Raw genomic sequence first — 18,434 nt, forward strand, 5'->3', positions numbered from 1 at the left:
TATATATATATACTTGAATTATGACAAAAAATGTGCCTTTGTTTGCTGTGGGTGGTCAATAATTTGGGCAGAGATTCACTGGTACTCATTAGGCTTACCATCTACAGACCAGAACCGGACCAGAACATGTTTTGTCTTGTCTAATTAACACATATTCATTCCTGTAGTAAAAATCTGAATTTGGCTTGGTTATTCTGCTCTCTACCCGGAAAGTAGCAAGCAGGATAAAAAAAATGGCGTGGAGTCCCCATCCAAAACCATACTAAAACATTTATGTCTGGTAGGAAAGTTAGGAGAGACCCCAAGTTAAAAAGTAAAAAAAAATAAACACAAGCGAGCGCCCCCCGCACCATACCAGGCTACATGCCTTCGTCATTGGGAGGGTGCTTTTTCAGAGTCCCTCCTGGAAAAACACCTTGTCACCTTGCTAAACAGGGACACCCAGATGCTACCCCCCCTTGCGAATGAGTACCCCCACTTATTCACTAAAGGGTTAAAGTAAAAAGTAAATAAAGAGATCACACTAAGAAAAAATCCTTCAATTGAAAAAAAAAAGTTTGACGATTCATTTATTAAAAAAATAAAAACCTCAAAAATTGATCCACCGAGGTAATTCAAAGGCCAATCACAACATCCAGAATTGTCCACGAAGCCGCCGACTCGTCGAAATAAAAAAATGAAAACAAATGGGCGGAGTCGGCTACTGTCTTCAGATCATTTGAGGTTCTGGTATGGAATGGGAGGTGGACCCCACACCTTTTTTCAAAAATGTGTTTATATTATTGTGAGGTGAACTGTTTGTGGTCTGCCCCACTTCGGCTGTGACCACGGCTTAGCCGAGCTGAAGCATATGCGTTCTTCTCGGCTGAGCTGTTCGGCTACCTTTGGCTGCTGTGAATATTTTGCCTTTGGCTGCTGCAAATAGCCTGTACAGCAGCCCTTTGGTTCGGCTGAATCACAGGGCTCTGGCGGTCGAAGTGAGATGAAGGATTAGCCAAAGCTACGGCTATATCAAAGCTATGGCTATATGGCTGCTTTGTGAATAACCCTTTAAATGAACTGATACTCTAATCTAAAATAAAAAATATTGGTTTTGGCTTTAAATATACTTAAATACACTTTAAGGCATTTCCTTGTACAACACTAAAAAGAGACAAAAGGGTATGATAAAAAGGTGTTAGACTTCAATCAGGTGTTAGATCTTTCAAACCAGAAGGCTGCTTTTTAAGCAGATACAATGATTTAAAAATAATTATTTGGGTCCAATTCTCCATGCTGGGGGAAGTTTCTGAGGGCCCATGCTGAGAGTAGATGCATGAGTGGCTTCACTGCATACAACAACAAAAAAGAATGTGTGGTGCAATGTGATGAAATCCTTCACCTATGATAACGTCACACAGTCTGCAGTTGTTGTGGAAATCACCTACATATGGCTGTATCAGCACATTAAAATACTGTACATCTTTGCATAATATGATTTATAAATGGCCTTAAATAACTATTTGTTTTCAAGCTAAATTTCCAGAATCAGCAAATGTTGCACTAAGGATAAGCAGATATGTGAAAGAAAGGCATACAGCTAATAGTTGCCAGCTCCTATTCTTTATTTTTTTTTCCTTTCAAAATCTTTGTGCAGTCAGAAAAAAATCTGTCTTTATGGTGTTGTTATGACAGCAAGGAGGAATATAATTATAATCAATATCTTGCTTACCCTGCATTTCTCAGTTTTTTATGATAGGAAATTAAAATCTGGATCACTTGGCTATCTCATAAACTCAGAAACACATTACTTAAACCAGAATTTCTATTTGATGATTTTTGGTACTTAAAAAAAAAGAGTCATTATTGATTCATTATTGTGCAATAAAATTATTGTAATAACTTGCATGTTTCACTGCAACTTACCAGACTAACATGCCAGCTATGTTTACACTTCATAAACAAACAGAAAGAAACAGCATTTTATGTAGTTGATATATGGCTGTTGAAGCACACCTACACGTAAAGTCAACATGTGACCAGACCATGGGCAATCTAATATTTACATCATCTTTACAAGCAGCAAATGGCTTTTAAACAAACCCTCACTAACCTCTGCAGTTTCAGGTAATATGGCAAAATTATTGCCCAAATTTCCCAGCAGAGGTATTGAAATTAGGTTCTAGTTCATTTCTTAGGGGCTTTAGCTCACCCTGCTTGTGGTCAGGGGTTTATTCTGTACAATAGGAGTATGTAAGGTACAGAGTGCAAAGGTCAGAAATACAAATGCACAAACCCCAGTGTGAGGAGTTTGTAAGGGACAGAGTTTGTAATGCACAAAGTGCAGGGGTCAAGAGTAAGTAACACACAATGTGCAGGAATCAAGGATAAATAACTCGCAAAATGCAAGGGTCAAGAGTGAGTAATACACAAAAACCCAGGAGTAACACAGGGATAAGGAGTAAGTGATGCACAAAGTGACAAAGTGCAGGATTGAAGAATAGGTAACTCAGGGGTCAGAAATAAGCAATTCCTTCCCCAAGCAAACATTTTCCTACACCCCCTTCCAAAACCACCCCTGGAATAAATTCCCCTTCCCTTAAATGTAGCCACCTTGACATTGCTTTGCATATGCTGGTGAGTACCCCAGGTCCTGATGCCATCAACTCCTGCATTTATTTCTGTAATGTGTGTGCTTTGGCAACTACCAGCTTCTGTTCCCACCCTCTGCCTGTCAGACCTGTAGCCCCGAGCTGAGGAGAAGTTTCCCTTGGCCCTGTGCTACATGGTCCCACAGGTGGCAGACACTAGCATTGCCCATACTAACCCACATAGTAACACACTGGGAAAGAGTTTTGGAGCGCTATTCAACTCAGAAGACAGCAGCTGGAAAGCACATTAAAAAATGCTGGGTGTCACCTCATCAGGACTCAGGGCACTCACCAAAAGATGTGGGGCATGTTCCCTGGGTGCCCCAGGCTAGTGAGGCCCATGGCCAAAACTCTTTAATTTCCAAATGACCATCATCACTGACGAAAGATGATCTAGTGAAAATAGTCTAAAAAGCCAATTTCCTTTAACTTCCTGTTGCATCTCTGGCTAGGAATGAGTGAACTGGACAAAGTTTGGTTCACAGGAAGTTCAGCAAACCCAGCTGTAAGTCCACAAACCCTGAACATAGAGCCAAACCCTATTAAAATCTATAGGTGCTGACTCTTGCTATTTTTTCTGACTTTGTTCAAGGCTAATTTGTAAGCTATTGTTAAAAAGGGCATAGTCAGCTGGGCACTGCCATAGGGGACAGGCAAAACTTTTAAAAAAAATATCGTTCATGCACCTGTCCTACAGTTGGTTTCTCATCTGGTAAGTGATATACATATACTTTATATATAGACACATTATTTGCAGGCGGCACAGAAACATTTTTGGAGAGGGCACAGTTTAAATTAATACCTAGAGTCTGACCTTTTTTTGACACCAGTGGCTACCACTGTATTTTTACAATGAATACACATACTTGATATTATACTTTCTCCATAGACTACCTTATGGTTGGACTTGATGGATGCGTGTCTTAAACAAAAACCTAAAACAATTATGTAACTAAGCCTTGATCCTCCTTAATGAAACGAGCGGCAGCCAACATTCTCTGCAATAAATGGTTTATTTATGCCTCAATTTCAGTGTTCACCTTGGGCCTCACATTTTGTTAAGGTGGTCCTGTCAGAGGCAGTGAAATGGTCTGATCATGTTGTACATCACAGGGGATGACCTCACGGCTGTACCTCATCACTTTAGAGGAATGGTACACTCCTGGTCACACAGACTATATAATTATTACAATCAATGAGTGCCATCCTGTAGAAATGGAACTACTTATCTCTCTTCCTAGATATTGTAATACTTCCTACAATGTAATTATTGTGGCCTGCACTTTCAAACATCTATGAAGCCTCATGTACCTGCAGACTATTAGAAGAGATTAAATCACATTTTCTGAAAAGTTTCTCCTACAGCACATTTTCTTTTATGATACAAATGATTTGTTCTCTGATACTAGACTGTCAATTCACCAAAGGCCACAGGTCTGACAAAGATTCATTTTCAATGACACACTGTTCTATGGCTTCATTACTTGCATGCTGCTAAAGAAAGAGTTCTTTTCAAAAACACCTTCCCGTTTTAGCTTGTTATATGTGATTTAAAATCAGTCATCACTTTGTAGGCAGATAGTATAGCAAGACATAATTTAGCTAACATTGTACATTACTAAGGCGTGAACTGCAGTGTGCAATGAAGTTTGTGTTTAGATGAGGAATTGTTTTCACTGTTTGCTTCTTCAAAAATAAAAGCTTAAGCATTTTTCCATGCCTGGTTCTGTTAAGGGATGAGGGTATTTTTATTCTGGGATGTACACAGCACTGTCACACTTCAAAGCCCTGTCTGGCAGAGGAAAATACAATTCCTCTGCCAGAGAAAATACAAATCCACCATGGCTCCGTGTCAGAATAACAAAAAAAAAGAAGAAAACATAATGTTTCTCTCCTTGGAGGCCGTGAGCGGGAGACTCCCGGAGCGCCCGGGAGAGTTAGGCTGTCTGGAGATCAGTGTCCCTGGTTAGCTGGTAACCAGGGACACTGATCTCACTGTAAGTGGCCGGAGCCAGCCGTTATATCACGGCTGGCTCCACCCAGCTGTCAGAAGCAGGCTGACTAATCTGAGCCGACCTGTGACAATGAAACTGTCACAGGTCGGCTCAGTAGATCGGGAAGTGAGTGAACACATACCGTCGCTCTCTCACTTCTCGATCTATCCCTGCAGAGAGCCGTGACTGTCACTTACGGCTCCCTGCAGGGATTTCCCCGCCTCCCCTGTCTGATCCTCCGGCGCTGACTGGCGAAACGAATGGGGAGGGTGCGGGCACAGCTTGCTCTGCCTCTGGATAGGCAGAGCCAGCTGTCAATCCCGCAGCTGGGTGGATCCAGCCAGTACTGTAGTTCGCGGTATACTGAGCTTTGGGTCACGGGAGATCACTAGTTTGTGTTCTCCCGTGACCCTTAGGAGAACTATGGGGAAAAGCCCTGACCCCATAGTTCTCCTTTAAATAACAACTTTGCTGGGCAATGTATATTTGTTTAATATGGATTCATTATTGAAAAAAAGTTTGAGAGGACATGAATGGCTTATTTTAAATATATTTTATTGCTTGTTAAGTATATGTGAATACCTTTCTGTTCATAGACTGGACACTTACATAGGTACACTTTAAACTCAATGTAAAGGGTTACAACCTTTGTCAAGTTTCTATTGCTGTCTATATCCTACAGGGGGAATTCACCCTCGCTATTAGTCCTGGTGACCTTTATTATGGTATTATACATTTTCACAAGTGGCTTTAAATACACTTTAGGAAGCTGTCACTTTATTCACTCATTATAATAAAAAAAAAATGATAATAATAATAAGAAGAAGAAATGTACATGTGGCCAGTATTGCAGGCATAAGGTGATGGCTTCACATGCAACTAAAAACTAAGCAGTAGCAGAATAAATTGTTATCCATGGATTTTGGTCAATGGTCAATTATCAAACTACTCTATACCAGGGAGCGACCAACTGTCTTGTATGTAACCAAACTCTAAAGCTGTACTTGGTAAATAATTTGACAAATGACTGTATTTCTAGGTAGACATAACTTCAAAAAATCAAAGCCATATTTATTAGGCAAATGTAAATTCCCATATTTATGCCAAAGATAACGTTATTTTTTACTAACGTTCAAGGAATATTGTAGGAAAAAAAATGCAAATTTTTAGAATAATCTTATTATAATAATCTGTCATTATGTGCTTCTGTTTCCCTCATTCTATTATTACAATATCTATCTACTTTATGTGCTTCTTATGATATAGAGACAGTGAGGAAGGATAGCTTGCTTTTTTATAAATAATTAAGGGAGCAGCTCTACAGCCTCCCTACAATGGGTATAATTTGTTTGTCTTTAAAAAAATATATTGCTGAAATCATTACAAAAATGTAACAAGCGTGCTTCTATTTTTAAAAGTCATTTTTCATTTTGGTTCCTAGGAGAACAATTAAAATGAGGGCTTTCCTAGCTTGTAAAATAGAACTTGAAGTCAGTTTTTTAAAGCTGGATACTTGGGAATAATTCCACAAATAGCTTTCCCCTGCTGTCACATGATCCAGAGAGAAATCAGCGAGTGTAATAGAATGCATGCACGAGGATACAGACAAACAGCACTGTTGTAGGCAATAATTACGGTGAATATTGATTATCTGCAAATAAGACATCTCTTTCTTCTGTCTCTTGGATTGTCACTGTGTAGGTAGAGACAACTAGATGTACAGAATGTATTTAATGTTATAGAAGAACTCAAGTCTAATTTAAAAAAAAAGTAGAACTCTTTAGTATCATTAGGAGTTTTGTAAATAATGCCATATACAGTAATCTGTGAATACCTTTGCCATGTTGGAGGTTTACGGTTTAAGGAAATCCCCCAAGAAGGTGTTTTGCAAGCATTTTGCAATGTTAATGTTTTACTTGAAGCTTTAGTTAAAGAGCTGCTCCCCAATCGAAGGGTATTTTTAACACTTATTCTGCATTGGTGCATGTCCCCAGGGCAGTACCCAGCTCCTCATGCCCTTTGTTGGACAATGCTTTGCCTATTACCCCTCATTCACATGAGAAACGGCCGGTCTGTACAGATCTGTGTGCACGGTCTTATTGGGCCGCTCCTGGGACGGACAGGTGCTGCATGTGATTTATATGGAGCTGCCTGTCCTTCTCTGTGAGAGTATGCAGCCGTACGCCCCTCTATGCTTACCCGACCTGCATGTCTGTGCGGGTGTCTGTACTCGTACGCAGACAGGATAGATCCTGTGTGCATCCGAGCAGGGACACCCATACGGATGTGCAGGTCAGGTGAGTGTAGGGGGGCGTACGGCCGTGTACTCCCATAGAGAAGGACAGGCTGCTGCCTATAAATCACACGCAGCACCTGTCCTTCCCAAGAGCTGCCTGATACGACTGTGCACGCAGCACGGATCTGTACGGGCCGGTCATTACTTGTGTGAATGAGGCCTTTGCCTTGAAAACTGTGAGAATTTAATAATAAAAAAATAATGTAATTCACAAATTGAAGAGTTCATCAAACCTCCAACAAATTGAACCCAGGCACATTCAGCTCAACACTAATTACCACTATTTGGAATAGACTTTTTCCATTAATGACTGACACCTAACATTCTATATCAAAAGGAGTTAAACACACTAATAGTGGATTATGGAATCTGGTTGACAAATGCAGTTAAAGACAGTTAAGTAGGCACTTAATGTGCTCCAAGTTGCTTAGCATCTCGCAAAGGGTTGGTTGCTTGTGTAAAATTGAACATGGATTAGTTTGGAATGGACAATGTGTCTAAATATAAGGTAATTCCAACTAATGTGTATTGATGTGCAAGACCTACCATCTTGACCGAACAAGTACAAATATTAACTAAGGGGTCTATTCACTATGCTGCCGAGGGCAGCCGAGTGAATGACCGATCAGAAGTGAAGTGAGCCGAACACTGTTCGGCTATTCACTTCAGTCTGGTACGGCTAATTTCAGCCATACATCGGCTGAAATCCGCCGTACATCGGCCTGCTTTGTGTGGCTTCGGGAAGTGCAGAAGGAGTTCGACTAAGCCGATCCAACATCTGGATCGGCTGAGCTGAACCTCCGGCAGGCTTCTCACTGCTGTTCCGGGTATTCTTAAAGATGCCGAACAGCAGTGAGTGAATAGCCGAATGCCGCCGAGCGGCATTTGGCTCTGCTGTTCTGCTCGGTCCCTCAGAGGGACCAAGCAGAACAGAAAAAGAGTTAAAAAAAGTAAAAAAAGTAAATAGAAAATGATTGTGCCGAGCTAGCAGTGACAGCTAGCTCCGCCCAATAGTTTCCTATTGTCCGGCGGCTCTGCTGCTGTAAAAAAAAAGAAGTGAAAAAATCTCCGGGCGCTCTGGGAGCCTCCCGCTCCCGGCCGCCCAGGAGAGAAGCACGTATGTGTCTTTTTTTTTTTATTCTGACACGAGCGATGTCAGAATAGAAAAAAAAATTCTCCCATTAAAAAGCATTGGGACATTACTATTGGCTATTTCAATTTGCAATAGCCAATAGTAAACTAGCATTGTACCCGCCCTCTGCTGATGGACCTGATGGGGAACTGCAGAGGGTGGGTACTCCTAGAATGAGATCCTAATAGGTTGGACTTGATGGACTAATGTCTTTATTCAACCTCAAATACTATGTAACTTCCTGCTATTTGATATATTCAGATAGGGTTTGAAGATACTTGCGGTTTGGCGCTCACTGGGTGAAGTCTCCCAGAGCCAGGTAGGAAGCAAAAGTCCCTTGGGTGATATATGGATGATAAGGAGGAGGTGCCTCGACAAGTTCTCCCAGGAGGATGTGTAAGAGGTGACGGTTGTCCGTTTGGGGGTCAGCTGTTGCAGGGTGTGAATCTTCAGCGTTCACTGTAACCAACAGTAGGACGCCGAAGATTCGTTTGCTCGCGGCTTAAGTAGGGTTCTGCGCATGCGACGAGGAGGTAGCGTTACGAGCGCGGACTGCGCATGCGCGGCGCCATCTATGTCCTCGGGGAAGAAACAAGGGGATTATCTTACACCATAATTGGAACAGTGTGACAAGCCCCAGAGTACATAAAGCAACTCGCTTGATAAAAAAAAAAAACTAAGTACACAGAGTCTACTACTTTTTTCTCCCTTCTTCACAACCTACATGCCTGCTGTTCTATATGTTCATTATTGTACAGATTTGTGGTTTTTCTCTCTGTTGTCTTTCTGTATCACAGTCTGTACAATTAGTAATATTGATAAATGCTTGCTAAAATAACAGATCTCCTGGAGACTATATTGTTTCCAGTCAGTCTAAGCTGACTGATTGACTTGAAATGAGAATAGACCAGTAAAGGGTCACTGTGGAGCACTAGTAAGCAGGGTGCATAGCATGAATATGCATAGAAGACTATAAACTGAAAGTTGTTTTGTACTAGTCACAGTGAAAATGTGGTAGTTGACACTGGCATAACCAGCTTTGTCAGGAAAAGGGTGCCAGACTGGCTGGAAAAGGTATCCCAGTTGAGTAATCTAATTGAGGACAGGTGTAATTGGCCCCAAAATGGAGGAAACAATACTTAGACAGGGGTCCAGTGTGGGGTGGCAGTGCTGAGGCAGCATTCGAGAGGGACACATGAGACATGTGTCCAACCTTGTTTGTAGTTGAATGGACAGGAACTGTGGCTGCAGAAGAAAATGGAAAAAGCAAGACAGAGAACTGGTCTGGTAGGGCTGTCTGTTAGAATATACAGACAGTCAGAGGCAAGAACAGGAGGCTGAACTTTAAAGCATATCTAAACCCAAGAACAAAACTGTAATATACTGCAGCTTACCAGTCCTTAGAGGGGGTAGTTGCATTTTTTAGGCATTTGTCCTTTATTTGTACTTGGTGATCCTGACAGTGATACACATCCCGTCCTAGGTGTGGGGAAACTTCTGTTTTGCTACATGAACTTTGCTTATACGCTTTAATAAACACTTTTGCAATTCTACTGACTCCTTGAAGAGATATACATTTAAAGTGACACTAAACTCAGGAGTTAAATCTTAAAGATGCATTCAAGTACCTTAACGTTTAACAAAAATGTATCTTATTTGTGTATCACTTGGCTGTAGATCCTCAAATCATCTCTGAATTGGTGCTGACACTGTCCTTCCTTCTAGAGGGTGGCTACTTTTGTTCCCCATGGTCCCTGTGTGTTGTAAAGTAGTCGCCACTCCAAACTCGCTCCCATGATGGACTACAATCTCAATACAAATTAGTAAACTAACTGTGAGATTGTAGTCAAGTGTAGTCAACCATAAGGAACAAAAGTAGCCACCCTCTAGAAGGAAGGACAGTGTCAGCACCAATTCAGAGATGATTTGAGGATCTACAGCCAAGTGATACACAAATAAGGTACATTTTTGTTAATAGTTATGGTACTTGCATGTATTTTTAAGATTTAAATTTAATGCTGATCCCTACAGTTTTATAATTATATTCATTTTTTAAAAATGCCATTCATTCACTAAAGACACATATAGCTTCTTAAAGGAGATCTATGAGGTGAGTGACTTCCACTCATCCTCATACTTATACTGTCACAGGTCGGCTCTATCGATTGGGAAGTGAGCAGAAACATGCAGCTGATCTGCTCACTTCCCGATCGTCTCCCTGTAGTGAACGGTGACAGTCAGTCACCCCTCCCCGCAGGGATTCCCCCCACTCCCCTTTCCGATCCTCCAGCACTGAGTGGAGGAACGAACGGGAAGGGGGTGGGCACAGCTGGCTCTGGCTCTAGATAGGCAGGGCTAGCTGTCACTCACGCAACTGGGTGGATCTTGACAGTAATGTTGGGATCTGTCCCGGCTGCGGCACTCACAGTATTGCCCACAATATACTGAGCTCTGGGTCACTGGAGGACGCTAGTATATGCCCTCCTGTGACCCTAAAGAGAACTATGTAAAAAAACACTTACCCCATAGTTTTCTTTTAATTCCAAAATGCATAATTAAACATGTCCAAGAAAATACACTTGTTTTCCCATAATAAACTAGTTCTAGTTTCTCAAGTAAACTATAATTATTTGAGAAGCTAAACTGTTATTGTTTGTTCTCTAATCTTTTTAATGGATTTAACTTGGAATAGGATTTAGCCCCAGTAAAGTTTAATAACTGAGAATTTGGGACGAGACGAATTAAAGATTTCAGGGTCATTGTGAGGGCTCATTAACACTCGCATTTGAATATCTGCTCAGGGTAGGTTGCCAGGCATAATGTTTACTGCAAGTAAGCAGATAGTCAACAGAACCATTAATAGGAATTAGGGATGTGTACTATATGTGACTTATCCCAATATACAATATAAAATATACAATGTATCAGAGCTGGCATCAAGGTACAACATTCCGTAATGGAATCCAAGATAGAAGTTATATTTTAAAAAAACAAATTGTCACAGAGAAAAGTGCATTTGGACTCATTGCACACAGTAAATGCCAAGTTGCACAATTGTCACTTTAAAGTGCATGTATAGCCTAGGGGTAGACAACCTCAGCACTCCAGATGTGGTGAAACTACAAATCCCATTCTGACAGTAAGTAAAGGGACATCTCTTTCATGAAGACGCAGGTAACAGTAAAAACTTGGCAGGCATTGTATTCCTTCCAAAGACTATGCAAAACTTTAAAAAAAAAGTTTTTATGTGGACTTAAATTGAGGTTGTCTTGGTTAATATAAACCTATTTTGACACTTTTTTACCTTCCACCTAAGGGCCTTATTAGAGCCTCACTTCTGGAGAAATTCCATCACTAAACCATGTGCATTGGAGAAGAAGTTGAAGTTTAATCTGCTTATATGTTCCTCCTTTCCCCAACAAACTAATTACATTCATAAATAAACATTTCCATTTTCATTACATACATAACTTATTTTAGACCCAGTGATGTCTCTACTTGGTTTATGTGCTTCTTTAAGCACTACAGGCAGATCATGGCTGGTGGGAGTGGCAAGCAGGGTGCTGTGCATAGCTTCCTGAAAATATCACAGCACCCTGCCTCAATACTTTCCTCAAGAGCCCTAAGCTCTGAGGCAAGCAGTGGGCTGGCTCTTGGTGGAGTTTTGCAAATATTACATTTTCTTGATGGTTGGGTGTCAGTCTGGAGGCGTGGGCATTCTTAGACAAGCTGCATTTGCATGCAGACTGCCCTTGGAAATGCCCATGTATGATCCCAAGACTCCATCGCTAAACAAACTGAAATCTAATCTATGAAAGGGGTGAGCCAGGGACTGTAGGAAGGGAAGACAAGGGCTAGATAATGGTGGATTTCCTTCAGTTCTCTCTGAACTGCTGCAGCTTCTAAGGCACACTACGAGAAGCTCACAAAGGACTCATGTCAGAATACATGACCGGTGCTTGCAGCTGATTGTCATACTACAAACTGGATGGACACTTATGGTGAATGAAAGATGCAGATGATGATCTAAATCTCAGGGTAAGCGACTACTTTACAAACAATTCTGGTGTTTTTGAATAATGAAATGGTTAAGTAATAATGTATAAAATAAGGAAAAATAGAAAGCTACTTATTATATTAACTACCGAAGAAAAAAAAAAGTTTCCCTTTTGTAATAGTTACCAGCAAGACAAAATGTCTCTAGGTGAAAGCTTCCTATCACTTTATCTCCCTTGGATATGGAGGAAAAACTGTGCTTTAGTTCAGCTGCATACAGATTTTCCTATGTATTTTCCCATCACGCCTAAAATACGTGCATAGCGTTCTCTATGGCCATATATTGTTCCACAGAGCTTTAAATAATTCTATTTTTAATAGATAGCTGGCAAGCAAGTTGTCATAGGGGATTCAGAGAAATTTTCATGCGAGTGACACAGTATTAAAAATATGTTATTCTTATTCACAGCGTGTAGCTTTGTTTTGATGCATTAGGCCGTCTCATAGCCGTTCTTATATATCTAACTGAATTGAAATAACTGTAAAACAAAAGCACTGTACTTCTACTCATGATTTTAAGACTAGGTCACATTTCAGCTTTCCCCAGTGGTACACAATGAAAGAGTAAAGTTTGGCTTGAGTATCACACTTAAAAGAAAAAAAGTCTAGGAAAAAGGGTTGTGCAGCCAATTGGATCTCTGCTTTCTTTTTCTAACTAGCAATAGACAATTTACAGCCATAATCAGATTGGATGATTTGTCGGATCCCTTTCTACTGTGTGCTTTTCATACATTATTTGAAATGTGAAAAATCACTCATCCTCATAGTTCAAGCCTACAATGAAATTGTCACACGTCGGCTCAATAGATCGGGAAGTCAGCGAACACATACCATCACTCGCTAACTTCTTGACCTCTCTTCACTGTCAGTCACCACTCCCCGCAGGGATTCCCCCCTCCCCGCTCCGATCCTCCAGCGCTGAATGGAGGAATGGACGGGGGCGGGAACAGCTGGCTCTGCCTCTAGATAGGCAGAGTCAGCTGTCATTCATGCAGCTGGGTGGATGTCGACAGTAATGTCGGGATCCGTCCCGGCTGCAGCGCGAGCTGTAGCTCACAATATACTGAGCATTGGGTCACGGGAGGAGGTTAGTATATGTCCTCCTGTGACCCTTAAGAGAGCTATGGGGAAAAACACTTACCCCATAGTTCTCTTTTAAAGCAATCTTGATTCTCAAATAAATCTGCCATAATTAGGGTGACATTGAATGAAGATTGTAAACGGAAACCTCTCCTGCTGCCCATGCTGCCGAACACCTGTGTAAAAAAAGAGAAAGCACCTTCTGAAGACTGTTGAGGAGTTAACACTTTGGATTCCCGGTCTCCCACTGCACATTGTGTTTAATCTTTCTGACCCCTAAAGTAGGATATACACCAATATATTTTCTTTACTCAACCTGCAGGCACTAGGTCCAGCAGGCCCAGCCCTGGGTGCTGAACAGTTGGTTCCATCCATGATGAACAGTGTGGATGGACGGATCTCCTGTTGTGCGCTTTGTATTATGGCAGCTGGTTACAGCTGGAGCTTACAGCTGATTTGCTGCAAGCTCCATTCATCTGACAATTTTCCAACATGTTCCTTTGGCAAAATTCAATCAAAAAGTTAATCTAAAGATTCTATGATCTAATTAGCCTATTCCAGGAGGAATAGGGTCACCAACCCAGCAAATGTTGGCTAATTACTGCTGAATTGGCTGAAATTTGCTGGGTGTACCTGGCTTTATTAACATTGGTGTTGTAGAGGGAAGCAGATTAAAGCACTGAGCACAGATAAGGGCCAGGAAATGAGACTCACAGAAGTGTTTAATTCTGAACAGTCTTCAGTCAGTGGTTTCTCTCCATTGCAGCAGAATTTTGATCATATGGGCAGTGGGAGAGGTGAGTATTTACAATATTTATTGTTTTCACATTTTGTCTACATGTACTTAAAGTAGAACTGAAACCAAAACTTTTTTATAGTTCTGGAGAGAATAAGGGAGGGTTTTTTTACCCATTTCAGCATTTTTTGCCACCGGAGTCCCATTGGGGAGATTTCACTTCACTTCCGGTCTGATAGCTACAACAGTATATGAGAGGAAATCCCTCTAAAGTGAGGAAAACCCCTGGGGGTCAGCAGGGTGACCAGAACTAGTGTACCTATTGGATGATTTTTCATCTGTTCCCAGAGCCATAGCTAGCTCTATTTGCACCCGAGGCAAGAACATAAAATTGTGCCCCCCCCAGGTTATTTTGAGGAAAGTAAATAAATAACAAGGAAATTAATGATATTAGAACTGTTTATGGGGTGATTTGGACAGAGCAGGGGAGTAAAAGGGACTTTAAGGGGGTGATGGGGGCAAAGCATGTGGACATGGAGTGATAAGGACAGCACTAGGGAGTAAAATGGATTTTTAAGAAGTGATGAGAACAGTTGGTGGGGACAGATCATGGGGGCATGAGGTTATAAGGCCAGAAAAGGGGAGAAAAGGAGATTTTTAAGGGGATGATGGGGATAGAGCAGGTTATGGCAGAAATACTCCTAATGCATTAACATTGATGTTCCTTTTGTGATCCAGATCAGTGCATTTGTACTTATATATCTTTGCCAAACATCATAAAATTCCCTGACTTTAAGTACTAACTACACATACATGATACCAATTGCTTACTTCATAAGAGGATAGAGCAGGTTATGGCAGAAAATGCTCCCAATTACATATTTTGTTAATTCCCAGGTCTCCTTCATCTCCAAGTCTTCCTTGCCATCCCTCAGTACTTTTTAGCTCTGTGTGCGGGGTATAGAGAGAGGGGTCATGTGAGAGTCAAAAGTGTGATGCTGCATTAGCTGGTGCAGAGTTTTCAGCTGGCTTTAGGCACCATAAGCTGACAGCCAATTGCCGACTGGGTACTCCATGTATCAGCCAAAAGGTGAGGCAATCATTACTGCAGCCACCCTCACCTCCTCCCCTCCTGGGAACCAGCCAATATGATGCAGTGGTGCTATGTGTGTGTGTCCGCCGGTTGCCTCTATGGTAAACTGAGGCAATCAGCACTGCAGCTGCTCCTCCCACAATTGGAAATCAGCCAATAAGCAGCAGAGCTGCACATGATAGAGATGGTAATGTGAGGCGATCAGTGCTGCATCCAAATCCTAAAGCATCTGCCCACCTCTTACCCCCGCTGGTCACTAGGTCCAGCAGGTCAAGTCCTAAGTGTGCCCCCACCCAGCTGTGCCCGAGGTGGGTGCCTCACTCGCCTCACCCTTCCTACGGCCCTGTCTATTCCTGATCTGATGACAATCCAAAATATAGGATTTCCTTTCACTTTCAGTGTAAACAATCACCAGGACAAATAGAGAGGGTGAATTTCCCTAATGGGGACACAGACAGCAAAGAAAACCTGACAGGTGTTGTAATCCCTCTCCACTCTATCCAAAACTAAAAACAAACGTTTTGACTTCAGTTGAATTTTAAACTGGATGATGTTTAGTTTACTAAAGCACTGTGTATCACAAACAGTTGCCATTTGTATATACATGTGTTCACTATGTTTTCCATGTTTTGTTGCTTATCAGCACAGTAGATCTCCTTTTGCAGTCATTTCCTGTCTATATGCAATCATTATAACAAAAGCTGCATGTCCTTATGGATGCAGATGGGGAGCAAGGGATAAGAAAAATTAGACATTTAACCCTATGCAAATCCTAACTTAAGGATATCTGGTATTTGCACTTGATTGTTTATGGGCTCCAATGGTGGATCAGGTGGTCAGTGCTGTAAAAGTGTAATCCGGTACCTTATTGTGCATTTTATACATTGTCAGTGAAAGCTTGCATTTTGCATTTCAAACAGGGCTTTAGAACGAAAAAAATTGTTGCATGCTTTGCTTATATTGTAATAAATCCTTTGGGCAGCACCTAATGTGGAACAATTGATCATGACTGGCCTGGAACATACTATTTAGACAAAGGGGGGGCTTTAGTTCACCTTCACCCTCTTATGGTGTTACTACAAGAAATTATAACACCAAAACCAAGGTGCGTTATGATGCCATTCATTGTGAATGGCATCCCAAATATTGTTACAGTAGTGACAATGCACCTGCATGACAGCGTACCACAATGCTTGTGTCCTACATTTACCAACAGGGTCATGTCTGATTTTCGGGCAATTGCCCTACATTGGCTACCCATTCATAATTATTAGGTTGTTTTAACACAATGCATATTATGGCACAACATGTGTTAACACACCGCAACAGTTTGTACACATGTGAATGGGATCCTAAAGTTGCTTTATTTCTTTATTTCATTTTTTTAAACCATTAGGGTGGGAGCACTCTTGTACGTCCTATACAGTTGCGACCCTAAAGCTCAAAAATCTACTGTATATATAGCTCTAGATATACAAACACTATTTACAGAGTAAAAACATTCTTTTGAGACAGAAAAAGCGATGGAAGATTGCAGACTAAAAAGCCTTATGTTTTAGTTCTTGTAAAATACCACTGGAGTAACAGGAGACATTTAGACAGATTCAATGCAAGTGAAAATGTCACATAATTTCACTTTATCTGCTCCTTAGTGCCCAACTTCAATTCTGTCTTGGCTGTTTTGACTAATTTACAGCTTTATCTGTAGTTGTGGGCCTGTGTTCCCCGATGGAGCTAATTTCATGTTGTGTAGGGAAATGGGAATTACTTAATTCTGTGTTGGAGGATTACCTTATTTATCACTGTGAATTATATTGGTAATTTTACACTATTGAGAAGAAAAGCTAGAAAAGGGAACATGTGAAATATATGTATAAATAGAACAGTCAAAACAGGTGAATGAGTAGAGTCAAGCTATTGTTCATTGAAATTACAAACTATGGTGTTGGGTCTAGAAAACTAACAACATAATTATTTGTCGCCATCAGTATGGGAGAACTTTCAAGCATGTTGTCAAAAAGAGAAAAAAAAGGAAATCAGGAAGAGTGACAAAGGATCCTTTAAGTATGGATAAAAATATACTAGTCTGGAGAAATGAGGCTCTGACAGAATATGATGAATTACCTTATTACAGCACCTTGCATGACGAATGTACATGATTGGTCTTACTTCTTGGTGATGGTTGAACTTCTCCTGTGCAATATAGGATGAATGGGTTCTAAGATTGAAGAAGTTGTAAAAGTGTTTTAAAGTTAAACTTGAATTCAGACAGATATATGACAACTAAAGTAATTATGTGTAAATTAAAAGTATTGTAAAATGACGTTCATGTGAATACCTGAATCTGTCTTCTTAATTGCCGTTTGTAATCCATTGTACAGAAGCTCTCAGACTAGGAGAGGGAGGGGCAGATCTAGGGTTAATTAGGAGTGCTGTATGCATATGTGCTGATGATGAGCATGCTGATAAAAAAAGAGAGCAGAGTGATCAGAGGGATGACCTTATTGGTTTTCTGCTTATTATTCACTCCCCATTCAGAAGGCTAGGGATGGAGAGAGGGCATAACTGTAGCCATTCTACAGTTATTGGTGCTGCCTGGAAGGACTGTGTACATCTCAGAAAGTGATAGACAAAATACAAATCCTTTGGGAGGAATGACAGCTCAATTTTAGGTATTCCATTATTTAGATGTTTGCCCTGAGCCAGCTTTAAAGATAAACTCCAAGCAATTTATTTTATTAATTTTCCCCCAGTAGGGAGAAACTTCCCTTCAGCGTAGTAATTCCTTTTCCCCACTTGATGTCCTCAGTCTTCTGGGTTGAAAAGAAAATCCAACTCGGAAAACTGAGGACATTCTAGGAATAGCATGGACCAACTTCCTTAATGGGTGTCACCACAGCCTCCTACACTTACATACAATGATGCAAAAGAACTGCACTGATGTTATCATCTCCTTTTTCCTGCAGTGGCTGGTGGGTTCTGAATGCTTTATAGAGCAAAATCATGTAATGGCATGGTGTCACTATCCGAATCATTCTCCTATGAGCTTAATGACTTGCTTCCAAGGGCTATATCCTTGATGCCTCACTGCTTGGAGAATATGTTTTTGTACCAGAGGAGGTGGGAAGCATATTTAAAAAAAATGTATGCTGCAGTTGGGATTTAAAGTGTGTACTTAGCTATTTGCTTTATTTTCAACTTTAAAGGAGAACTATGGGGTTAAGGCTTTTCCCCATAGTTCTCCTTAGGGTAACGGGAGGACACAAACTAGCATCCTCCCGTCACCCTAGGCTCAGTGTACCACGAGCTGTAGAGCGCAGTATACTGAGACGCCACAGTATACGGTGAGCTGCTGCTCGCGGTATACTGAGACGCCGCAGCTGAAGCAGATCCCAACAATTAGAGGCAGAGCCAGCT

Source organism: Nanorana parkeri, unplaced genomic scaffold (genome assembly GCF_000935625.1).
Source record: "Nanorana parkeri isolate BGI_ZX_2015 unplaced genomic scaffold, ASM93562v1 scaffold57, whole genome shotgun sequence".
NCBI classification, from domain to species: domain Eukaryota; kingdom Metazoa; phylum Chordata; class Amphibia; order Anura; family Dicroglossidae; genus Nanorana; species Nanorana parkeri.